This window comes from Protopterus annectens, chromosome 5.part0 (genome assembly GCF_019279795.1).
Source record: "Protopterus annectens isolate FY-2018-M chromosome 5.part0, PAN1.0, whole genome shotgun sequence".
NCBI classification, from domain to species: Eukaryota; Metazoa; Chordata; order Ceratodontiformes; family Protopteridae; genus Protopterus; species Protopterus annectens.
Genome location: NC_056735.1, coordinates 735,673,465 through 735,699,750, shown reverse-complemented (window position 1 = coordinate 735,699,750; position 26,286 = coordinate 735,673,465). Strand labels below are relative to the sequence as shown.

At 44.6% G+C, this 26,286-nt stretch overlaps 1 protein-coding gene across 2 annotated transcripts in view; it reads right to left on the bottom strand.

Annotated features, from left to right (window-relative positions):
• DYNC2H1 (dynein cytoplasmic 2 heavy chain 1) overlaps nucleotides 1-26,286 on the bottom strand; it is a 6,555,988-nt gene that overhangs the window by 2,393,224 nt on the left and 4,136,478 nt on the right. The window lies entirely within an intron of this gene.

The following is a 26,286-nucleotide window of genomic DNA, read 5'->3' as shown; positions in this document are numbered from 1 at the left end:
TTCAAAACAGTACATAGCCCTTGAAGAAGGATCAACTGAGTCACACAGACATTGTGAACAATGAGTAGGGATTTCTACAGTACAAAAACTAAATTATATAAAGCAAATGTTTCCTTAGAAAAAGGAACTGCAGACAAAGCTTTCTTCATACTTTCACAATTAGAGCAAACTGCAAGAAATAGTCCTGACAATTCAAAGTTCTGAAAGTCAGAGCAGAGATACGTTTTCTTCATACATAACAATAACTTTCACATCCTTAGAAAGAATAGGACTTGAATTAACTAAATGTTTAGCAGCAGTAGTATTAACTAATGCTATAGCTGCTGGGTCAGGTTTGGGAACAATGTGTAAAAACTTAACAGACTGAGGAACTTTACACATCACATTTGCCGTTTTTAATTTCTCCATATCTTTCAGGATTCTAATACCATGACGGGAATGGACCCCATTCCTAAGTCAAAGTACGATTAAAGTTCATGAAATTAGTAATGTTTCACTCTTTGATGTTAGCCAAAAGTGCTCTATGAAGCACCCGCAATGTTCCCAGTAATGACTCTTTTTTGCAGTTCATACGGTGTTACATGAATTGGTAACATATCTAAATATGATTGCAAATTATTTTTTTATAAGACCAGCTGCTCCTACAACTACTGGAACTGTCTGGGTATCTTTTGCCTTTTAAGGGTCAGCTGGTTGACTGTCAAGAAAATTGCAGGCAGTAACACACACACACACACACACATCCTCCAAAGCTGATAGCACTAGAAGAATATGTTAAGGTTTTGGAAATTCTTTCTGTAATAGCTCATAGTGTTTTCTGATGGGCTGAGAAACCTCACTGTTCTCCCACAGAAAAAACTGGCACATTCTGTAAATATTCTTAGAGAAAGAGAAACCCACACAGGAAGAATGAGAAACTGATATTTCCTCTGAATCTGAATCAGAAATCTGAGGAGAAAACCCTGAATCCGTCCCTTCATTTTCCTTTCCAGATTCAGAATCTTAAATCTCTTCTTCAGAATCTCTTCAGAAACTACTTTATAAGCAGGATCAGCAGCCTGAATTAAACACTGAGCCAGACACAGTAAACTACTCCTGTCTACAGAAATGAGAGGAGTAGATACATATTTAGTTTTCTGTTAATTTTGACAGCAAAAATGTTGGCAATAATGTTACTAATGGCAGCAGCAGCTTCCCCAGAGATGGGCACAACATTCTGACAAAAAAATGGAAGCCTTCCCTGTTCCTTTTCCGAAGACCAAGAATGGTTCTCCCTTGCCCACAGATGGTAAACTAACAGCTGCAGAAGATGTGGCAAACCCTCATTTCATAGTGGCTGCAGGTGCTACACCAGAAGGATTGTGGTAAAAGAGGAGTGGTCTGACGTACAACTAATGGCCACAGCAGAGTTGCCCACCAGCAACTGAGGTAAACTGGTAGCCTGCTGTGGCAGCAATGACTGCTGACATTTTTCTTTCTGTAGCTAGAGGAAGGATTAAGCATGGGGCCAAACATTTGTTCCATGGTCAAGCTGAAAATGGTGCCTCTTTCCCAGGGAAAAGAAGCAAAAATGTAAAGTCTTTAAAAGTCACTTTTTCACATAAAAAGTACTTTTAAAACATTGCTAGACCCCAAAAGTAAAATAAACACAATTTTGTCACATACAAATGTTTTTAAAATACTTTATAAACATCTTTTAAACTTACAGGAAAAAGAGCTCTTGTTTCAAAGTATGATGCAGTCTAGTGACCGTCCGTTAAAACACAAACTCCTAACTTTCAAATAACTTTCTTGACCAGTAAAGTCCTATTAAAAAAAATATTTTTTTTAAATGAAAGGTTTAAAAGGAAAGTACAGTTGTGTACACTTACCATAAATGTAGATGTTCGAGTGCATTCACTGTTGCAGTCATTACATCTGGGTAATCTGCTGGCAGGTTGCCCTCAGTCGGCCTGAATAACAAAGTCTTGGGTCCTGCGTCGGTTGCTGTCTCCTCTTCCATGACATCAGGTCATCAGGGGTATAAAACATGCAGCCGACAGCATTTTAATCAGTTTTTCTTGCCCCAGATGTCAGGTGCCCCCGAAATGGAGAGGAAAAATATATATATATAAACTGTAAATATATAAATGCACCTTAGAAACATAAAATGTGCCTTCAACTAAAAGCAAATCCACCACAAAGGCTTTTGAGTATAGTGAAGAAAAGAAAAGGTACAGAAAGGGGGTTGGCGGGTGGGTAACCCGGACTGCAACAGTGAATACACTCGAACATCTGCATTTATGGCAAGTGTACCCAACTGTACTATGTTCTTCATGTTTCACTGTTGCAGTCATTACATTTGGGTAGAATCCCAAAGCAATGGATGGGAGGATGGAACTAAACAGCATTAGGAGCAGCTATAAGGCCCTGCAGGACTGCAGTGGCAAAGCCTGCCCTGGATTTAGAGAAGAGAGGTAAATGATAATGCTTTGTGAACTTATGAACTGAGCTCCAAGTAGTAGCTTCTAGAATGTCTCTGGTAAGGACCCCTCTGAGAAAAGCTGCTGAAGTAGAGGCAGCCCTGGTGGAACGGGATCTGATCCCCTTGGGCACTGGTTTACCATGGTGCTAGTAGCAGAAATGAATGCAATGGCTTATCCATTTAGAAATAGTCTGCTTTGCTACAGCCTTCCCCTCTGATCGTGCAGCAAATGCTACCAGTAGTTGCTCAGACTTTTAGAGATTTTGTCCTGTTTAAGTAGAATCTTAGTTGTCTGTGTACAGCCAATGAATGCAGAATCCCCCCCCTCCCTTGTTCTGCGGATTTGGGAAAAAAGTTGGCAAGTGAATGGTCTGGTTAAGAGCCATACTGGATACCACCTTAGGCATAAAAGAAGGATTGGTCCTGAGGCCCACCCTGTCTGGGTAAAAAATAATGAAAGGCTCCACTGAAATGAGAGCCTGTAGTTCTGAAACCCTTCTAGCTGAAGTGACTGCCAAAAGAAAAGCTGTCTTCCAAGAAAGAAATTTTAAATCCGCAGTAGCTGCTGGTTCAAAAGGAGGCAAGGTGAGTTTTTCCAGCACAAAATTGAGGTCCCATGCAGGAGTTGGCGCTCCCCTGGCAGGCCTTAAATTTTTGGCCCCTCTGAGATACTGTTTTAGCAGTGGATGAGAAAAGAGAGGAGGCTGATTGTCGTAATGAGCCAAGATGGCAGAGGCATGGATTTTTATTGAAGATAAAGATAGGCCCTTGTCAAGCATCTCAGTTAAGTATTGTAAAATCTGAGGAATATTGGGCTTTGCTGTGTCAATTCCTTGTGCTTGGTTCCAAGCACAAAATCTCTTCCATTTATCAGCAAAAGATTTTCAAGTACTAGGCCTTCTGGCTTCCAAAATGACATCCATCACAGGTTTACTGATAGATGTGGTTTGAATAATTAGTTGATTAGCCATGCGGCAAGATTCAGAGTTTGGAGCTGAGTGTGCAGAATTTGATAGTTCTGCTGAGACAATAGATGAGGTGTTTGTGGCAAGTACCACAGAGGAAGGTTTGACATATTCCTTAGAAGCAGGTACCAGTGTTGGCAAGGCCAGTCTGGAACAATTAGAATCATTTTTGGTTTTTCCTGTCTGACATTTAGTAAGACCTTGGAGAGAAGAGGCAGAGGGGGAAAGGCATAGGCTGATAGTTTTTTCCAGCTGAAGGATAGAGCATCCACATTTCATGCTTTTTTGTGATGAGTTCTTGTGCAGAATTTGTCCAACTGAATAGATCTATGTCTGGGCTTCCCCATTTCTGTATTAACATGCTGAAGATTTGTGGATCCAGTTTCCATTTGTGCGGGTCCACAAGATTTCTGCTTAGGTCGTCTGCCAGAGTATTTTGCTTTCCTGGCAGGAATTGAGCTTGAAGATGTATTTTGTAAGTCAAGGCTGTATTCCACAAGGCCATGGCTAGTCTGTAAAGGGGGTAGGAATGGGTACCCTCCCTGCCTGTTTATGTACCACATAACTGTGGTGTTGTCCGTCTTCATCAGTAGTTGTCCTGGATGAAGTAAGTCCTTGAAGGCTGTCGGAGCATTCTGAACAGCTAGCATTTCTTTCTGGTTGATATGTAGATGCATTTGGTTTGGGCGCCATTTGCCATGAATGCATCTCCCTGCCAGGTGGGCCCCCCCAAGCATAGTCTGATGCGTCTGTAGTTACGGTTTGGGTGGCAGGGGCTAGAGTGAACGACAGTCCCTTGTTTTGGTGACATGTCTCTGCCCACCAAAGAAACTCCTGTTGTAGGCAGGGAATGAGAGGAATCATTGTTTCCAGGCTGTGACAATGTTGACTCCATAATCTTTTTAGTTACCATTGAAGTTTCCTCATATGCAGTCTCGCATATGGAATTAGTAGAATGCACGATGCCATGAACCCCAAAGCATGCGGAATTTGTCTTGCAGATAACTGGGCTTTTGTTGCCATCTGTTTGAAGTATGTTGTCGATTGCATTTGTTTGTCTGATGTGAGGTAAGCCATCTTCGCAGTTGTATTCAAGCTTGCACCCAGGAATGTAATTATTTGAGAGGGTACCAGTTGTGATTTCTTTTCGTTTATGGTGTACCCTAGGCATGCTAGAAGCCTTTTTACAAACGCCAGATGTTGAAGAAGTGTGTCCTTGTCCTCTGCCTGAATGAGACAATCGTCCAGATAAGGATAAATTTGAATGTTTCTTTGTCTGCAGAATGCAATTACTGGTGCCAGGCACTTTGTAAAGACCCTGGGCGCAGTAGATAAGCCAAAGGGCAGTGCAGAGAATTGGTAATGCAAAAAACCTACTTTGAAGCGGCGGTATCTTCTGCAAGATTCCCTTATTGGGATATGCAGGTATGCCTCAAGTCTAGAGTTACCAACTAGGCATTCTAGCCTAGCATAGGCAGTAGCTGTTGTAAAGTCAGCATTTTAATTTTGGAATGTCCAGGAATGTGTTCAGAATCGATAAGTCCAGTACTGGATGCCATGATTTGTCTTTTCTGGGTACCAGGAAAAGTCTTGAATAAAATCCTTGTCCTTTTTCTTTTCTGGTACCGGTTGAATAGTCCCCATATCCATGAGGGCCATGACTTGTTTCTGGGCCTCTGCCCACTGGTTTTGTGGCAGATCGGGCCACCCGTTTGGAATTGGCAAAGTATGGAAATGAAATCTGTACCCCTGGAATACTATGTTTAATACTCACTTGTCCTAGGTAATTAACTGCACCATTTTGAGCATGAGGTGCTAGTTTTCCCCCTAAGGGGGCTGCCAAAGATAAGTGCTTGGAGATGGTAGAGGAAAGTCTTTGAGACTGCTTACTGTAGGGTTGTGCTTTGCTACCTCCAGATTTGGAGGTGGAGGCACCCCATTGCTTTGACCTGTACGATCCCTGTGATTGATATCTGGATCCTTTTGAGCACCTGGTTTGCCCTGAGTGGCTCTGTTGGGCACAGGAAAGGACCAATTCTTAGTAGTCCAGTGCCTACTGAACCTGGGTGGCTGCACTTGCAAAAAATCGTTTACATTTTGCATAGATTTAGCTTTGTTTTCCATTTTCTTTAAAACCACTTCTGCATTATTACCAAACAGACTATCATGCTGTAAAGGGGCATCCAACAATTTAGCTTTAACATGATCAGGCACATTTTGCTCCTTGAGCCAGACATGCCTTCTTATCACAGATCCAGTTACGGCGGCCCTGCAAGAGGCCTCCAAGGAATCAAAACCAAATTGCAAAGTATGCTTTCCAACCTGTTCTGCTGAATGAAATAAATCCTGTAACTCTTTATTTTCCACACAATCAGAAATCAACATAATTGTCTGTTTCAGTAAGCCCATAACATGCTGTTGATATTTAAGCATATGAAACTGGCAGTTTAAAGCCCTGATTGCCAAGGTTGCAGACGTATAAACCTTCTTACCCCATCTATCCAGCACCCTGGAATCTCTATCAGAAGGGGTAGGAATTTTGGCTGAAGAAGCCTTAACACCCTTGGGAACCTGAGAAATAGTCTCAGGATCAGCAGCAGGATTTTTGAAAAGAAATTTGTTTGAATCAGGAACCCTGTAATATCTGTCTGGCTTACTAGGAGGTAGGGAATCCGGAGCCATGCTTGATTCCGAAAACACATCATCAACAATGTCTAATGCAGGAGGTATAGCCAAAGGTCTATGCTGAGGAAGAAGAAGAATGAAATCCCTAAGCCTCTTTTTTGATTCAGGGAAATCCTGACTCTCCCAATGAAAATGTTCCCTTAAAGTATGCAAAGTCTGTCCAAAAGAGTAATCCCCATAAGGAGATGTAGATGGGATGGATTCCTCTGCATCAGAATCCTCATTAGGTGGAATAAAAAATTCCTGATCAGAAGAGGAATCCGAAGAAATGGAAACCTGATCTGAAGATTCATAATCAGTACCTCTTAGCGGGGGGCCCTGATCAAGGTAATTTAATCCTCAGCCATTTCGATCATTTGTTTTTTAGGCATAGGGGCCAGAACACGTGGCTCATGCATCAGTTATTTAGACATAGAAGTCGTTTTTGACCTTGTTTTTGTTGATGGAGTCGGTTTAATATAAAAATGTTGAGGCCTGAAAACACCCTCAGAAGCCGGTGCCTGCTCAGCGGCTCCGGACCCATCCAAGGGAGAGACATCCGCGGGTTCAATACTTTGCGAATCTTGCAGCATACTGGACTCCGAATGGGTCTCTGTAGAGGCCTGCGACTCAAAAGTAGAGGGTATCAGGGGCTGCAAAAACGCCTCACTGAGTACCAGCGAACCGGCGACTGGCTTAGGAGAAGCTTCGTTGTCGGTTTTGGACCTCAGCGGTCTGTCTCTCTCTTTTTCCTTGTGTTTTTTGCGAACTCCGGTAGTCGGATTGCTAACCAACGACATTTCAGGGTAGTTAAATCTTGAGTCAAAATATTTAGAAGCAAAAACATACCGACGCTTAATGGTGCATTGGTTAAATTTAGCACAAAACCGACAGCAAGGCACGTTGTGATCAGGACCTAGGCAAGGAATACAGTACAAATGAAAATCCTTATGAGGTATTTGCTTCCCATAAGTAATGCAATTATTAATTTTTACTGACATCGGTAAGGAGCAAGAAAAAGTTTCCCCAACGGGGTACGTACCTTTAGTTTGAAGACTTTGGTTCTGAAACTCGAAAATAAAAATTTCAGGAGTTGGCAGGCCGGCACTTGCGAACTGCTTCTGCTCCGGGCACAGCACGGCAAGAAATACTGATTAAAACGGCATTGGCTGCATGTTTTATACCGCTGACGACCTGACGTCATGGAAGAGGAGACAGCAACCGACGCAGGACCCAAGGACTTTGTTATTCAGGCCGACTGAGGGCAACCTGCCAGCAGATTACCCAAATGAAATGACTGCCCAGCAAAGAAAAATCACAAACAGACCTTTGATCCTTGAAAGACTCAGAGGAGCATACTCTTTGGCGGCAAGAAAACTCTGAAAGGGCATGGTAACCAACCCATTCTTTTTATTCAGCTCAGGTAGAGATGAATGAAGATTTGAGCATGTGGAAGTCGGCTGGATGTTGTATCCTTGGCAGGAAATAATCCTTATAGCTAAGGCTGCTGCAGCAGTGATCAATATGATGAAAATCAGCTCTTATTTAGTTCAAGACTACATAAATTGCTCAATTTCTGCCTTCCATTAAACCTCACTCCTCCTCCTGAACACTATATTTTGCATGCATTGTTCCCATAAACTCCATTTATTTCTATGTAACTTGTTCTTTCCTTGTTAAGACTCCATTTCCTGTAATTTTATCTATTTTATAATAATGTAATTGGTTTAAATGTTAATTTCCATTTTCAAGTATTTGCCTTTTTTGCAACCAATATAAACTCAGTGAGACTATTATGCACAGGCAATTCAGATCCTGTGTCCCAGCTCAAAATAATGATTCCTTTAGTTACAGCTATCTGTCCCTCCAATATTTCTGACAACAGTACTCTGCCGGGAATTTTTAAAATCTGCCAACTCAATACACTGCCAAAAAAAAAACACATTCCCAGTTACCTCTTTCTTCCTTATCACACCTCCAACTTGTCTCATCTACCTGAGGAAAAACTGTTAGAATTCTGCACGAGGTGTAAAAATACCCAATGCAAACATTTCAAAGCAAAACTCCTCAACCTTATGGACTTTGTTGCATACTTGAGAGCCATAAACATCTCCTCCCATTGTTCCCTTAGAAGTTGCTTTTCCAATCTCTCTTCCCAATCTTTTCTAACCTCTTCTAACCGATTCTTATAGCTATAATGCAATATTTTATATGCCCTACTAATTATCCATTTTTAAGCAGCTGCTTCCATTCTAGATTCAACTAAAAACTGTACCCGAGAAGGTCTGCAGTAGGGTTTCCCTATCCCTTTCTCTTTGCCTACTCTCGGATATCTATCCCTGAGGTACGGAAGGCAGACTAACTTGTAGTCCAAAAATCTGGGCCTCATCCCACTCTATTACCTTTCCCTATCAAGTCATTTGTTCCTATTTCCTTGACACCTTTACCATTTTTCCCAGTAAATTTCAGCTCCCCTCTTGCGCATTTTCTGTAACCTAACCTGCAGTCATCCCTATTGGCAAAATCTATTTTCTCCATTACAGTGCTGGCTTAGTTCTTACAATACTTTCTCCAACTTTATGAAAATAATACTCTGGATAGTTGCTGTTATTCTCCACAAAGATCTGCATTCAAAATTCCAACCTCTCTCTATTTCCGGAACTCATCTCTTCCCCATTTCATCATCCCTTTCCACTTTGAATTATAACCTTCTTGTTGTGTTATATATATGAGGCTTAACAGCATAGTTCTTAAGTATCCCTTCAAATCAGGTGATCCTAAACCACTTTGTTTTATTGGGAGAATCATCTTATTTCCCCTTAATTCTTCCCCTCTTCCCCTCCCATATAAATTTCTTCAACTCTACCAGTTATTGTCCAAAACTCCTCCTCTGGTTGACAAAAATATACATGATGTGTCTATAAAACTAAAGAGACTAAAAACATTTTCTCTGCTTGTATCTTACTATCCATATCCTCAAGCAAGTAATTTCAGTTTCTCAGTTTCTGGATAACCTTTTTCGTTTCCTTTCACATATCCCTAGCTGCCATAACAGAAGCCTTTTTAATCCATACTACCAAATACTTCATCTATATGTGCCCCCATAAACAGGAGTATTGCTGAGGATGGCCTAATGGTTAAGGTGTTTGCCTTACAAACACAAGATATAGGGTTTGAATCTCATTGGGGATAATTGGCTAGGCTTAAAATGGCTCGCAAGGGCAGTTAGCCTAGTACTAATCTATGAATCTATGAATCTATTTGTGAGAGGGTACACAATTTACAGATACAGCTTTGATTTTATCTTCATTAGCTAGGCCGCTGGTTTCTTATTCAATAATGGACTGACCTCTTGCTAGGATCTCTACTATTTACGCAAGACTACCTCCCATTCCTATTACAAAGTCTTTCCTAAGAACCGCACATTATCATCTCTGGTTCTTATTCAGTGACTTCCAAGTGCTCTAAAGACCATCCACAAAGACCACTGCAGTAGCAAAGTACAGTTGTGTACACTTACCATAAATGCAGATTTTCGAGTGTATTCACTGTTGCAGTCATTACATTTGGGTAATCTGCTTGCAGGTTGCCCTCAATCGGCCTGATTAACAAAGTCTTGGGTCCTGCGTCAGTTGCTGTCCCTTCTTCCATGACGTCAGGGGTATAAAACATACAGCCGACGCCATTACATCAGTTTTTCTAGCCCCAGATGTCAAGTGCCCCCTAATGGGGAGCAAATAAACATAAAAACACAAAGGTATACCTCCAACAAAAAGCAAATACACCAAAAAGGATTTTAAGCATAGTAAAGGAAAGTAGAGGTATAGCCAGAAGAAGTTAGGGTGCTGGAGGGAGGGTAACCAGGACTGCAACAGTGAATACACTCGAACATCTACATTTATGGTAAGTGTACACAACTGTACTATGTTCTTCATGTTTCACTGTTGCAGTCATTACATTTGGGTAGATTCCCAAAGCTATGGTTGGAAGGAGGAGTTTATATAGCATTAGGGCCAGCTATAAGGCCCTGCAAGACAGCAGTAGCAAAGCCAGCTCTGGATTTAGAGAAAATTGGCAAATGATAATGCTTGGTGAAAATATGTACAGAACTCCAGGTTGCAGTTTCTAGGATGTCCCTGGTGGGAACACCTCTGAGAAAGGCTGCAGAAGTAGATGCAGCCCTGGTGGAGTGAGATCTGATCACCTGGGGGATAGGTTTTCCATGGTGCTTATAGCAGAAATGAATGCAATGGCTTATCCATTTAGAAATGGTTTGTTTTGAAATGGCCTTCCCCTCTGTCCCTGCAGCAAATGCTACCAGCAGTTGTTCAGATTTTCTTCGAGGTTTAGTCCTGTCCAAGTAGAATCTAAGTTGTCTCTGCACATCCAAGGAATGCAGAATCTGTTCCCATTTGTTCTGTGGATTGGGAAAAAAAGGTTGTCAAATGAATGGACTTATTAAGAGCCACACTGGATACCACCTTGGGAATTAAGGATGGATTGGTCGTGAGTGACACCCTGTCCGCATGAAAGATGATGAAAGGCTCCACTGCCATAAGGGCCTGTAGTTCAGATTATCCTTCAAGATGAAGTGATTGCTAAAAGGAAAGCCGTTTTCCAAGAAAGAAATTTTAAAGTCTGCAGTAGCAGCTGGCTCGAAAGGAGGTAGAGTGAGTTTCTCCAAAACAAAGTTAAGGTCCCAGGCAGGGGTTGAAGTTCTCCTAGGTGGTCCAAAGTTTTTGGCCCCTCTGAGGTACTGCTTGAGCAGAGGATGAGAGAAGAGGGAAGGTTCTGTGTTATAATGAGCTGAAATGACTGAGGTGTGGATTTTAATGGAGGAAAAAGACAGGCCCTTGTGAAGCATCTCAGTTAAGTATTGCAAAATCTGAGGTAAACTGGGCACTGCTGTGCTCATCCCTTGAGAATGGTTCCAGGCACAGAATCTTTTCCATTTTTCAGCATAAGATTTTCTAGTACTAGTTTTCCTTGCATCTCAGAAGACATCCATCACAGGTTTGCTGAGGGATGATAAGGGTGAATTTAAGTGATTAGCCAGGCTGCAAGGTTCAATGTTAAAAGCTGAGGGTGCAGAATTTGGTTCTCCTGCTGAGAGAGCAGGGAAGGGGTCTAAGGCAGGTGCCATGGAGATAAATGTGACACACTGCGCAGGAGGGGATACCAGTGTTGGTGCGGCCAGTCTGGAGCAAACAAGATCATCCTTGGTTTGTCCTGTTAGACTTTTAGTAGAACTTTGGAGAGCAGAGGCAGTGGGGGGGGAGGGAGACTGACAGGTTTTTCCAGCTGAAGGACAGAGCATCCACTTTCCAGGGTTGTTTGTGGGGAGTCATTGTGCAAAACTTGTCCAACTGGTAGTTCTGGGGGGAGGCAAATAGATCTATGTCTGGGCTCCACCATTCGCTTGTCAACATGTTGAAAATCCTTGGTTCCAGTTTCCACTCGTGTGGGTCCATGAGGTTTCTGCTTAGTCTGTCTGCCAGTGTATTTAATTTTCCTGGCAGGAATTGAGCTTGTAGGTGCACTTGGTGGTTCAAGGCTGTGTTCCACAATGCCATGGCTAGTCTGCAGATGGGGTATGAATGTGTACCCCCCTGCTTGTTTATGTACCACATAACTGTGGTGTTGTCCGTTAGTTGTCCTGGAAGAATGTGGTCCTTGAAGGTTGTCAGAGCATTCTGTACAGCTAACATTTCTTTTTGATTGATATGTAGGTGCATTTGACTTGGGTTCCATTTGCCCTGAATGCACTTCCCTGCCAGGTAAGCCCCCCATGCATAGTCTCATGCATCTGTTGTTAGGGATTGGGCAAGCAGGGGATAGTGTGAATGGCAGTCCCTTGTTTTGGTGGCAGGCCTCTGCCCACCAGAAGAACTCTAGATGTAGGCAAGGTATGATAGGAATCATCGTTTCTAGGCTGTGAGAATGTTGACTCCATAGGCATTTTAGATACAAAGAAGTTATGTACTCACCATAACGTTCCATCTGAGTAGGTACTTCATTGGTCTGCAACCTGTGGGTATCGGATCCGACCTCAGATCCGAGCAGGCAGCTTCACTAGCTAAAAGATCCGAGCTCCTAGCTTCTCCCCCTACCCATAATCCCCTGCTGCCTAATGTATTATCTCAGTTCGAGTTTGCTCAGTCCAAAAATTCACACCTTTGACAGAGGATCAAGTACTGCCTAACCTCATGAAAAAAACATTTTTCAGGTGACCAGGTATCACGATATGGTTAGGGGGCATGGGGGGGGTAGGTTGCAGACAAATGAAGTACCTACTCAGATGGAACGTTATGGTGAGTACATAACTTCTTTATCTGAAGTAGTTACTTCATTTGTTCTGCAACCTGTGGGACAGAGTCCCCAGCTACCTATAAAAATAACCCTGGGTGGCCTTACGGAAGGATATTCCGAAGCACCGCGGAGCCAAAGGAAGCCCTACTCCTCGAAATCATATCCAATTTATAATGGGAAACTAATGTATGAGAAGAGGACCAAGTAGCTGCTGAACATATGTCATCCAGAGGAACCCTGGACCAGAAGGCTGCTGATGTAGCAATGGATCGGGTTGAATGAGCGTGGATTCCCATAGGAACTGGTTTACCTGAGGACGTACACCCGTGGATTATAAACTGAGAAATCCAATTAGCTAGGGTTACTTTAGAAATTGCCTTTCCCATAGCTGATTTGGCGAAAGACAGAAACAACTGATCAGACTTGCGAAAATCTTTAGTCCTGTGCAGGTAGAAACGTATTTGCCTGTGTACATCCAGTTTGTGCAATGTGTACTCCCCTTTGTTCTGAAAATTTGGAAAGAATAACGGTAAATTGATTGATTGGTTAATATTTGACTCTGAAGCCACCTTTGGTAGGAAAGACGGGTTAGTCCTGAGACACTCTATCCTTGTGAAAAATGAGGTAGGGGGGTTTCATGCACAGGGCTTGGAGTTCTGAAACCCTCCTGGCTGACAATATAACCACTAAAAAGGCTGTTTTCCAAGACAAGAATTTTAACGGAACCGAGGTGGCAGGCTCAAAAAGTGGACTTGTCAAAGCATGTAAGACTAAAGTTAAGTCCCATGGAGGAACCACCGATTTCACTGGTGGTTTCAAAAGAAAAATTCCCCTCAAGAAGGTTTTGCATATCTTGAAGATGCTACAGATCCCAGTCCATCTCCCACGTGAAAATGGCTAGTTGCACCTTAACTGTGGAAGCGCTCGCTCCTTTTTGAAAGATTAGCGACAAAAAATCCAGAATCGTTGGAATAGGGACTGTAAAAGGATCCAGGACCTTGCCTTCGGACCAGATGGAAAAACGTTTCCATTTACTATTGTACATTTTTCTGGTAGCAGGCTTATGGGCCGCCACCAGAATGGCCTTCACTGGTGATGAGATACCGAGAGTCCTAGCCATCAGAGGAACTGGATCAACCAAGCAGTCAGCTTGAGTTTTAGCAGGTTCGAGGTGTGGCATCCCGCAGGATGCAAAATCAAATCTGGAATGGGATCCAGGATCCATGGAGGAACTATACTGTGAGACCGCAGATAAGGGAACCAGATCTGATGAGGCCAGAATGGGGCTATAAGGATAACTCTGCTCCCCAACCAACGTGCTTTCTGAATGAACTTCGTCATAAGCAGGAGGGGGGGATAAACATAAAGGAGACCGGGTGGCCAAGCATGCACCAGAGCGTCTCTCGGGGTCTCCCCTGAAGGGGGAAGTATTGCGAAGTACTCGCTGCACTTTGTGTTTGACGGACAGGTGAAAAGATTGCAGCGAGGCCAACCCCATGCGCGGAAGATCTGCTTTGCAACTGAAGGATTGAGAGACCACTCGTACGGAGTGAGAATCACCCGACTCAGTTTGTCCGCCAATATGTTGGACTGACCCAGAATGTGCGTGCTACCAGAAAGCGGTTGGTGGATATTGCCCATTCCCACACTCTCATAGCCTCTCGGCACAGGGGATAAGACCTGGCTCCCCCCTGTTTGTTTATGTACCAGACTACCGCCATGTTGTCTATCTGGATCGCAATAGTCCCTGGAGGGAGAAGGTCATGGAGAGCTTGCATCGCCAAAAGCACCACCCTCATCTCTAGGCATTGATATGCAAAGCAGCCTCTATGGGGGTCCACGTGCCTTGGACGGTTCTGCCCGAACAATGCCCCCCCCCCACCCGAGGTGAGAAGCATCTGTGGTCAACGTGGCTTGGGGTGGGGGAATTACAAAGGGTCTCCCTTCTCGCAGCTCCCGAGAGTGAAGCCACCAAAGGAGGGAGTCCCTGCAAATTCTGTTCAGTGGGTGAAACACTAGTGACCATTGAACTTGAATAGTCCACTGTAAAATCCTCATCCGTAGGCATGCATGAAGAGAGAGACCGATGGCCGCTGCCATAGACCCCAATGCCCTCAGGCCTAACTCCGCCGCAGGAGCTGGGCTTCGAAGAAGGGCTAAGATCTGATGCGATAAGCTGTTCAGCCTGTCCGGGGTTAGGAGGGCCCGAGAGATGCGCGTGTCCAATTTGGCCCCTATAAACTCCAAAACCTGCACTGGTTGAAGGAAGGACTTTTGAAGGTTCACTGATATGCCCAAACTCTGGGCGAGAGTTAGAGCATAATCCCATGCAATGCAGAGTTGATGCCTGTTGGGGGCGGCAAGGAGCCAATTGTCCAGGTACGGGAACACCTGAATGCCCTAGAGTCTCAGGTGGGCTGCAACCACTGCCATGACCTTGGTGAACACCCTGGGGGCTGAGGTGAGGCTGAATGGGAGAACCCTGAATTGATAATGACTGTCTCCCAGCCGGAAGCGGAGAAACCTCCTGGATCACCTGTCCATCAGAATGTGGTAGTACGCATCCTTGAGGTCTATGGAGCACATCCAGTCGTTCTCCCAAAGAAGGGGAAGAATAGACTGAAGAGTGACCACCCAGAACTTCTCCTTGGGGACGAAAAGGTTCAGGGCGGAGAGATCTAGAATCGGTCTTAAGTCACCCATCTTCTTTGGCACCAAAAAGAACCTGGAGTAGTAGCCCAATCCGGACTGGTCTGGGGGGACGGGCTGGATGGCTCTTTTTTCTAGCAGCTTTGACACCTCTGAAGCTGCTGCCTCCCTTTGATCGGGTGGGACATCGGGGAAGCGCCTGACTTTGGGGGGCTAAGACCTTTCTTGGGACGTCTGGGGATTGGCTCCACGGTGTTGGGCTCTTTCCATGCCCTGGTAGTGATTAAGTCCACCAGGGGGTCAGCCAGGGGGGGGACACCCAGGAGGTAGACGGGCCTGCCTAAAATGCCTCCAGGAACACCAATTTGTCTGAGGAAGGTTTTTGGGCAGACCACCACCCTCTAATTCGCAACATTTCCATGATGTCTCCAAAGGAGACATCCTCGGGGGGTGACCTTGGGGAACCTTCCCCTTCATCCAAATCTGTGTCCGTGGTGAGGGACTCAGGAGAGTCCAGGTGCCTCCTTTTATACTGCCGTTTGCGAGGCACCTCCTCGGTGGGACTGTCTGAGGAGGGCTCGCCCACGGGGTCCTGTTCCTCCAAGGGAACTAACTGGAGGGTTTGAGCAGGCCCACATGCATAGGGGGAGCGGGAGTATCCGAGGCCCGGACTGGGGATCTGGAAGACCTTGAGAGCACCCTCTCCACTACTTCAAAAGCCGAAGGAGATCTACTTTCCCCAGGCTCTGAAAGCAGTCTCCTTGGCTCCGAAGAAGGGATCGGCGTCGGAGCCGAAGTGGTCGGATCCGAGAGAGAAGTGTCATCCGACCTAAACTGCACTGGAGACGCACCAATCCCCACGGATCCGATGCTTGGCCCTCGGCCCCGAGGGCTAGGATCCGACGCGCTCGAGGGTACGGTCGGTGTCGAAGATACCGGAGCTATCGGCACCGACGAAACCCTGGCTCTGAAAGGGCCCAGATCCGATGACTCCAAAACCCTAAACCAGGTCGGAGAAGGAGTGATCGGAGCAAAGAGAGGGGCTATGCTCCCCCCCCCTGAGGGGGGAGGCAAGAGCACCCCCATCTGCATTTGGGTCTGCAGGAATCGACGCATCATCCGATCCATGTCCGCGTCGGTAAGGCTCCTGGTCGACCTAGAGGAAGTCGTCGAGACGGGCCGGGAGGGCCGCCTCGACAATCTTGAAGGAGACCAGTACTCCTCCTCTGGCTCCGGCGAGAAACAAGGAGAACAGAGCCGAGAGGGGGAGGATCCGGAGACCTTCGAGGGAGAGCTAACAACTTTCGATGGAGGGGCTGAGGGGTGAGCCTCAGCTCGCCTTTTATGAGACATGTGCTTATTTTTCTCTTTATGTCTCTTTTCTTTAGAGACAGAAGCACTAGAGTCCCCCGAACTCTGCACAGTAGAGGGAGTTTGAGTCCCAGGCAGAGCGGGGGGAGCTAAGGGCACCAGGGCTACGGAAGCAGCCTGAGCCTTCGAAGGGGAGGAAGAAGAAGCCGAGTCCTGAGGAAGTAAGCCTGCCAGGATCAGCTTGTTCTTCCTGTCCCTAATTGCCTGGGGATTAAAGGCTGCACAAATTTGGCAAGCCTTTGATAAACGGGCCACTCCCAGGCACAAAACGCACTGAGTGTGGCCATCAGCTGGGGAAAGCTTATGGCCACACTCAGAGCACTTAGAAAAAACGGCCCTGGGCCCTTCAGCCATCACAGATACACACACCCAAACACTAAGGGGGGAGGGGAACAACACGTGACGCTAACGACTACGAATAAAACTACCACAGAAAAGGGGTTCTAATACTCTAATTCTACTAGGGGAAATAACACCACAACACACGCTAACTAAAAATTTAAATTTAAAGATGTTTTCTCAGAGAGAAAAAAGGTAACGATCTCACCAAGCCTAAGGAGCTCTTCACAAGTAGCTGCTTCAGCCACGGCAAACACGATTGGGGGTAATACAGTAGGCAGCAGGGGATTATGGTAGGGGGAGGAGCTAGGAGCTTGGATCTTTTAGCTAGTGAAGCTGCCGGCTCGGATCTGAGGTCGGATCCGATACCCACAGGTTGCAGAACAAATGAAGTAACTACTTCAGATCACTGTAGTTTCCTCATATGCAGTCTTGCATATGGAATTAGAAGAATGCAGGAGGCCATGAACCCCAAGGCTTGCAGTAATTGTCTTGCAGATAGCAGATGTGGCCACTTGTTTGAAATAGGTTAACAAATGAATTTGCTTTTCTGGCGTGAGGTAAGCCATCTGGGAAGTTGTATTCAAGCTTGCTCCCAGGATTGTAATTTGTTGACAGGGTACCAGTTGTGATTTCTTTTCGTTTATGGTGTACCCCAGACAAGTTAGAACTCTTTTTACAAATGCCAGATGATTCAAATGTATGCCCTGGCTTTCTGCCTGAATAAGACAATCATCCAAGTATGGGTATATTTGAATACTTCTTTGCCTGCAAAATGCAATAACTGGAGCCAGGCACTTTGTGAATGCCATGGGTGCAGTAAACAAGCCAAAGGGCAATGCAGAGAACTGATAATGCATGTAGCCTGCTTTGAAACGTAGGTATCTTCTGCAAGATTCCCTGATTGGGATGTGCAGGTATGCTTCTTTTAAATCTAGTGTTGCCAACCAGGCATCTTCGCCTAGCATAGAAAGTAATTGGTGAAGAGTCAGCATCTCGAATTTTGGAATCTCAAGAAAGGTGTTTAGAGTAGACAGGTCCAGGATTGGACACCATGATTTGTCTTTTCTGGGTACCAGAAAAAGTCTGGAGTAGAAACCTTGTCCCTTTTCCTCTTCTGGTACCAGCTGAATAGCCCCCATGCTTAAGAGGGAAAGTACTTGTTTTTGAGCCTCTGCCCACTGATTTGGGGGGGGCAGGTCTGGCCACCCATTTGGTGTTGGCAACATGTGGAAATTAAATCTGTATCCATGGGACACTATATTTAAAACCCATTTGTCCTGGGTTACGAGTTCCCAGTTCTTTGCATGAAGAGCAATCTTTCCCCCCAAAGGGGCGGTCAAAAGTTAAGTGTTTGGGAATTTTAAAAGGAAGTCATTAAGACTGTTTACCATAGGGGGGTGTCTTTTTATTTCCAGATTTGGAAGTGGAGGCCCCCTACTGCTTAGTTCTGAGAGTCCCCTGGGACTGAAACCTGGGTTTTTTTTGCTATGTCTGGGTTTGGCTTGAGAAGACCTGGAAGGGACTGGAAAGGACCAATTCTTAGTAGGCCAGTGCCTACTAAATCTAGGAGGTTGCACTTGTAAAAAATCTTTAACAGTTTGCATAGAATTAACTTTATCTTCCATCTTTTTAAGAACTTCTTCAGCCTTGTTGCCAAACAGGTCGTCCTGATTTAAAAGAGCATCCAACAATTTAGCTTTAACATGATCAAGCAAAGATTGCTCCTTAAGCCAAGCATGCCTCTAAGCACAGACCCAGTAACAGCAGCCCTGCAAGAGGCCTCTAAAGAATCAAAACCACAATGCAAACTTATGTCTTCCAACTTGTTCAGCAGAATGCATTAGTCCTGTAAATCTTTATTTTCCACACAGTCAGGAATCAACATAATTTTCTGTTTAAGCAGTTCAATGACATGTTGCTGACATTTTAACATATGAAATTGGCAGTTTAAAGCTCTGATTGCCAAGGTTGCAGAAGTATAAACCTTTTTACCCCATCTATCCCGCGCCCTGGAGTGTCTATCAGAAGGGGTAGGATTTTTAGCAGTAGAAGCCTTAATGCCCTTGGGCCCCTGAGAAATAGTCTCTGGATCTGCAACAGGATTTTTGAAAAGGAACTTGTGGGACTCAGGAACCCTGTAATATCTGTCAGGTTTACTAGGAGCAGGAGGCAGGGAATCAGGGGCCAAACTGGATTCAAAGAAAACATCATCAACAATGTCTAGTACAGGAAGTATAGCCAAAGGCCTATGCTGAGGTAGAAGGAGGAAATCCCTAAGCCTCTTTTTTGAATCAGAAAATTCCTGGCTTTCCCAGTGAAAATGCTCCCTTAAAGTATGTAAAGTTTCCCCAAAAGAAAAATCCTCAGGAGGGGAAGCAGAGGGAATAGAATCCTCTGCATCAGAATCCTCATAAGTAGGTAAGGACAAATCCAGGTCATCAGAAGAGTCAGAAGAAACAGAATCCTGATCAGAAGATTCATAATCAAGCTCAGCCCTAGGCCTCTTGGGGGGGGGGGGGGGTTGACTAGCCCTGATTAGAGTTATTAGATCTTCAGCCATTTTTATCATGTGTTTGTTAGGCATAGGGGCCTGAGCATGTGTCCTGGGCATCGGTTTTTTAGACATGGATCGAGATTTAGGCCTTAGTAATGAAGGAGGTGTTGATTTAATATGCAAGTCTGTAGACCTGAATACACCCTCAGAAGCCGGTGCCTGCACAGCAGCTCCAGACCCATCCAAGGTAGAGACATCCGCGGGTTCCATAGTTGAAGTATCTCGCGGCATACCAGACTCCAAATGGGTCTCAGTAGAGGCCTGCAAGTCAGAAGTAGTGGGTATCAGGGGCTGCGAAAGCACCTCACTGAGTACCAGTGAACTGGCGACTGGCTTAGGAGAAGCATCGGCAGTTTTGGACCGTGGCGGCCTGTCTCTGTCTTTATCTTTGCGTTTTTTTGTAATCCCAGTAGTCGGATGGCTAACAGACATTTCTGGATAATTAAACCAAGACCCGAAATATTTACAGGCAAAAATATACCAACGATGGATAGTGTGCTGATTAAATAAAACACAAAACCGACAGCAAGGTACGTCTTGGTCAGTGCCTAGGCAAGAAATACAGTACGAATGAAAATCTTTATGAGGTATTCCACAAGTAATGCAATTATTAACTTTTACTGACATCGGAAAGGAGCAAGAAAAAGTTTCCCCAACGGGGTACTTAGCTTTAAGTTGAAGACTCTGGTTCTGAAACTCGAAAACGAAAATTTCAGGAGTTGGTCGACCGGCACTTGCGAACTGCTTCTGCTTCGGACATCGCACAGCAAGAAAGACTGATGTAATGGCGTCGGCTGCATGTTTTATACCCCTGACAACCTGACGTCATGGAAGAAGGGACAGCAACTGAAGCAGGACCCAAGACTTTGTTAATCAGGCCGACTGAGGGCAACCTGCAAGCAGAGTACCCAAATGTAATGACTGCAACAGTGAAACACGAAGAACATCAATGTCTCTGGTTTACGTCACAAATTATGTGAATCTGCATCAGCAATCCTGTAAAGTCTTTTTCTCTACAGAGACTTCTGGGTTAAACTCAAATAATACATACAGATAAAGTTCAATGCTTCTGGCTAGATCAGATGTCACCCGAGAACCTTAGTCATCTTCCCAGGATGAAAACCTATCCTCCAGAATTCACAACTGAGCAATGCCTGAAATTGGCCCTTGTGAACAGTGTCTTACCAGAGTTAAATTTAAATACTTGTATATATACAAATATACATAGATAAGGTTTTTAACCTGATGTTTTTGTGGATTGCTAAACTAAAGTACCACAGTTATATTCATTACCTTTATTGTCAGGACCTAAACAAAACACCAACTGTGTGTAATGATATCTTGCACTGAAAGTCGAACACTAGCAAAAAAAACATCCCCTCAATATTATCTGTTATGTTACTGAAGACAACAAACCCAATTCTCACAAACAATAAAACAATTAATTATGAAAAGAATCAACTATACATTAATAATTAATTTTAGCATAACTGAAGGGTAAATGACACTGAAGATGTAAGAAAAAAATTAAGAGAATAAGGAACAACACAGGACACAAAACAATACCTCATTCTACCTATCTGTAACTACACTGGACGTAAGGCCAACCTTTGTTCCTTTGTAAAATAAATTCTGGTCATAAAATGGAACAAAAATAGTTAGGTAAAACCAAACATAATTAACTGTTAAAGTGATCCTCTTTGGGGAAGACCTTTTACACCATAGTGTGGCCTGGAATTTATTTAGTTAGGTGAAGACTACATAACTTCCTGAATCAAGGAAAGTACAGTTTTGTACCTACCATAAATGTAGATGTTCGAGTGCTTATACAGCTGCAGTCATCACACTTGGGGTTATCCTGCCATCAGGCAGGTCCTCGGTCGGCCGAATTCCAAAGTCTAGGTCCGGCGTCGGTTGTCATCGCTTCCTCCCTGACGTCAGTGTGGCAGGGGTATAAAAGAGGCAGCCGACGCCATTTTCTTCAGTTTTTCATGCCCCAGATGTCAGGTGCCCCCAGAAAGGAAGGCAATACATGATGTTATGCAAACATACATAAGTAAATAAATCAAAACAGTAGTTGCAAGCAAATACACCATGAAGGAATACCCCAAATAGGTTGTATGTTAAAGGTGTTTGTCATAAGCCCCGTCCTAAGAGGGGATGGAGGGAGGGTAACCTGGACTGCAGCTGTATAAGCACTCGAACATCCACATTTATGGTAGGTACAAAACTGTACTATGTTCATCGTGCATACAGCTGCAGTCATCACACTTGGGTAGAATCCCAAAGCTAAGTAAGGGTGGCTGGTACTAAGCGGAATTAGGAGGGGCTAGAATGCCCTGCAGGACTGCTGTGGCAAAGCCCGCTCTAGATTTTGAGTATAGTGGAAGGTGGTAGTGCTTGGTGAAAGTGTGCACTGAACTCCAAGTAGCTGCTTCCAAAATGTCCTTGGTAGGGACCCCCCTGAGGAAAGCTGCTGAGGTAGCTGTAGCCCTGGTGGAGTGGGCTCTGATGTATGCAGGCACTGATTTTCCATGAAATGAATAACAAAAGCGTATGCAGTGGGCTATCCATTTTGAAATAGTCTGTTTGGAAATAGCCTTTCCTTGAGCACCTGTAGCATAGGACACAAAGAGCTGCTCAGATTTCCTGAATGACTTTGTTCTGTCCAAGTAATAATGAAGTTGCCTGTGAATGTCCAAGGAGTGTAGTAGCCTCTCCCCTTTGTTCTGTGGATTTGGATAAAAGGTAGGTAAATGAATAGTCTGATTCAAAGCCACACTGGATACTACCTTTGGCATGAAGGTAGGGTTGGTTCGTAAGGAAACCCTGTCCTGATGGAAAATGATGAATGGTTGCACAGCCATGAGGGCCTGTAGCTCCAAAACCCTGCATGCTGAGGTAATAGCCAGAAGCAAGGCTGTTTTCCACGGCAAGTATTGTAGCTCTGCTGAAGAAGCCGGCTCAAAAGGAGGCAGTGTCAGCTTCTCCAATACGAAGTTGAGGTCTCAAGCTGGAGCTGGTGGTTTCCGTGGGGGTTTTATATTTTTTGCCCCTCTGAGGAACTGCCTTAATAGAGGATGTGAGAACAAAGGAGGATCTGTATTGTATTTTGCTGAAATGGCTGAAGCATGGATCTTGATGGAAGAGAAGGAAAGGCCACTGTTTAACATCTCAGCTAGGTACTGTAAAATCTGAAGTATATTTATTACCCACGGATTCTGGCCCTTTGCTTGATTCCAGGAACAAAATCGCTTCCATTTGGCGGAGTAGGTTTTTCTAGTAGAGGGTCTCCTGGCCTCCAAGATGACATCCTGTACCTCTTTGGAGAGGAGAGTCTGTTGGCAAATTAAGGTATTTTCCATGCAGCTAGATTTAGAGTTCTGAGCTGGCTGTGAAGGGTCTTGTAGTTGTGCTGGGACAACAGAAGAGGAACTTGAGGTAGGATCCATGGTGGTGAGTGTGACAGGCTCTTTAGGAGAGGATACCAGTGCTGTCGTGGCCAATCTGGAGCAATGAGAATCATTTGTGGCCTCTCTGCTCTGGTTTTTAATAGGACTTTGGTCAGTAGAGGTAGAGGAGGTTAGGCATAGACTGTCAATGCTGTCCAATTGAAAGAGAGTGCGTTCACTTTCCAGGCCTGTGGATGATAGGTCCTTGAGCAGAATTTTTCCAACTGGCAATTTCTGTGGGTAGCAAATAGATCTATGTCTGGCTGTCCCCATGCTTGAGTTATCTTTGAGAAGACTTGAGGATGCAACTTCCATTCGTGTGGGTCTGTCATAATTCTGCTTAAGTCGTCTGTCGGTGTGTTTTCCTTCCCTGGCAGGAATTGTAATTCCAATGCTGTGTTCCACAGGGTCATAGCTTGCTTGCACAGGGGGTATGAATGCGTCCCTCCCTGTTTGTTTTTGTACCACATGACTGTGGTGTTGTCTGTCCTTATTAATAGCTGGCCCGGATGCAGTAGGTCCTTGAAGGTCATAAGAGCATTTTGCACAGCTAGCATCTCCTTTTGGTTGATGTGTAGGTGCATCTGTTTTTGGGACCATTTTCCCTGGATGCACTGATCTGCCATGTGTGCTCTCCAGGCGTAGTCTGAGGCGTCTGTTGTGATGATTTTACTTGCTTGTGGTATACAGAAAGGGAGACCCGTGTTTCTTTGGCATGCTTGAGCCCACCACAAAAATTCCTTTTAAAGGCATGGAATGAGTGGTAAAATTGTTTCCAAGCTGTGGCTGTGCTGAGACCATAAGTTTTTTAGGTACCATTGTAGTTTCCTCATATGCAGCTTTGCAAATGTTATTAGTAGGATGCAAGATGCCATGAACCCCAGAGCCTGCAGGATTTTCCTTGCAGTTAGCCTGGTTAAAGTTGCCGTTTTGTTGAAGTATTGAGACAGTTGCCCTTGTTTGTCTGGCGTGAGGTAGGCCATCTGGGCCGTTGTATTTAAGCTGGCACCCAGGAAAATTATCTGTTGAGAGGGTATTCGTTTTGATTTCTTTTTGTTCACTGTGTACCCCAGGCAGTTTAACAGTTTTATTACAAACGCCAGATGCTGCAATAGAATGTCCTTACTGTCCGCTTGGATCGGGCAGTTGTCCAGATATGGGTAGATTTGTATTCCTCGTTGTCTGCAGAAAGCAATTACTGATGCCAGGCATTTTGTAAACACTCTGGGCGCAGTAGATAAGCCAATGGGCAATGCAGAGAATTGATAATGGATGGGTTGAACCTGCAAGAAATCTGAGGTATCTTCTGCAATCTTGTCTGATAGGGACATGCAGGTATGCCTCCTTGAGGTCCAACGTTACCAGCCAAGACTCCTTGCCCAGCATGGGAAGAAGCTGCTGTAATGTGAGCATCTCGAATTTTGGTACCTCTAGATATGTGTTTAGAATAGATAGGTCTAAGATGGGTCTCCAATCTTTGTCCTTCCTTGGTACCAGAAATAGTCTTGAATAAAAACCTTGACCTTGTTCTTTTGCAGGTACCTCTTGAATTGCTTTCATATCCATGAGAGCGGAAATTTGTTTTTGTGCCTCTGCCCATTGATTTTGTGACAGGTTTGGCATGCCTCTCATTTTTGGAAGGGTGTGAAAGTGGAACCTGTAGCCTCTGTCTATAATATCCAGAATCCATTTGTCCTTCGTAACAATGTGCCAGTTTTTTGAAAATAAGGCCAGTTTTCCACCCAAAGGTGCTGCCATTATTGCTTTGTTTGGCAGGCATAGGGGAAAGGCATTGTGTCTGTTTTCTAAATGACTGTGGTCTATCTTCTCCACCTCTTGGGGCTTGTGCTTGCCACTGCCTAGCTCTGTAAGATCCTTGAGGTTGTCCTCTACCCCTTGGGTGTCTGTATCTACCCCTTTGGGGTCTGTCCGTGGCTGGAAAGGACCAATTTTTTTAAGGCCAGTTTCTGCTGAAGCATGGAGGCTGCACCTGCAAGAAATCTAACTGTTTGCATAGATTTTGCTTTTTCCTCCATTTTCTTTAGTACCTCCTCCGCTTTAACACCAAATAATACATCTTTTTGTAGTGATGCATCTAATAACTTTGCTTTGACATGATCTGGTAAGGTTTGCTCTTTGAGCCAAGCGTGTCTACGTATGACAGACCCCGTGACAGCAGCTCTACATGAGGCCTCTAAAGCATCAAAACCACACTGTAAGGTATGTTTCCCCACTTGTTCTGCTCCATGCAACAAATCCTGCAACTCTTTCAAATCTGGTTGTTCTCTTTGTGTCATTTTGCTTTTCAGCTGAGATAGCAAGAACTGCTGGTACTTTAAAATATGAAATTGACAGTTTAATGCCCTCATGGTTAAAGTGGCTGATGTATACACCTTTTTCCCCCACCTTTCTAATGCTCTGGAATCTCTCTTTGAAGGTAAAGGGGTTTTAGCAGTAAAGGCCTTAACCCCCTTGGGACCCTGAGAAATAGTTTCTGGGTCAGCAGAAGGGCTTTTATAAAGGAACTGGTGAGAATCAGGAACCCGGTAATATCTGTCTGGTTTAACAGGAGCAGGAGGTAAAGAGTCTGGATTAAGACTGGCTTCTGCGTACACATCATCCAAAAAATCTAAGACAGGAGGAATAGCCAGGGGCCTATGCTGGGGAAGCAGCAGAAATTCCCTGAGCCTTTTCTTGGAATCTGAGTAATCTTGGCCTTCCCAGTGGAAGTGCTCTCTCAATGTATGAAGGGTTTCCCCAAAAGAGTAGTCCTCAGGGGGGGAGACTGAGGGAATAGACTCCTCAGCATCAGAGTCTTCAAATGGGGAATAGGCGTAATCCTGGTCCTCAGAAAGGTCTGAGGTAATAGAAGCCTGGTCTGAGGAAGAGAAGTCTTCCCCCAACCTGGGTCTTTTGTCTGAGGGGGGTTGAGAACCCCTGAGATGAGTGTAATTAAATCCTCAGCCATTTTAAGCATCTGTTTTTTAGGCATGGGGCCTTGAGAGGGGGTCTGAGGACCCTGTTTTTTTAATTTTCATTGGAGCTTTAGATTTAGAGAACAATTTAATAGAGAAGGTGGTAGGCCTGAAAACGCCTTCAGAAATGGCAGGCCTCGCTAAATTTTCCGTTTGTCCACCAAGAGTGGCGTCGGTATCTGCAGTGGGAATGGAGACCGAGGAAGCTGCGACCTCGGGTACTGAAGTCACCGGAAAATAGTTTCATCGGTAGTCAGGGGCTGTGTAGGCGCCTCGCTGAGAACCGGAGAACCGGTAGTAAGCCTTAGCGTGATCTCAGTACTCAGTGTAGGCCTCGGATGTCTGTCCTTATCCTTGTGTTTTTTACCTGAAACTGGCGTCGGTAAATCCGACGACATGATATAATTACATTTTTTGCCAAAATAAGGAAAGGCGAACTCCGCCCAGCGCTTAATAGTGCACTTGTTAAACCTAGCACAAAAACGGCAGGTCGAGACGTCGTGGTCTGGCCCTAAGCAAGGTATACAGTAAGAGTGAAAAT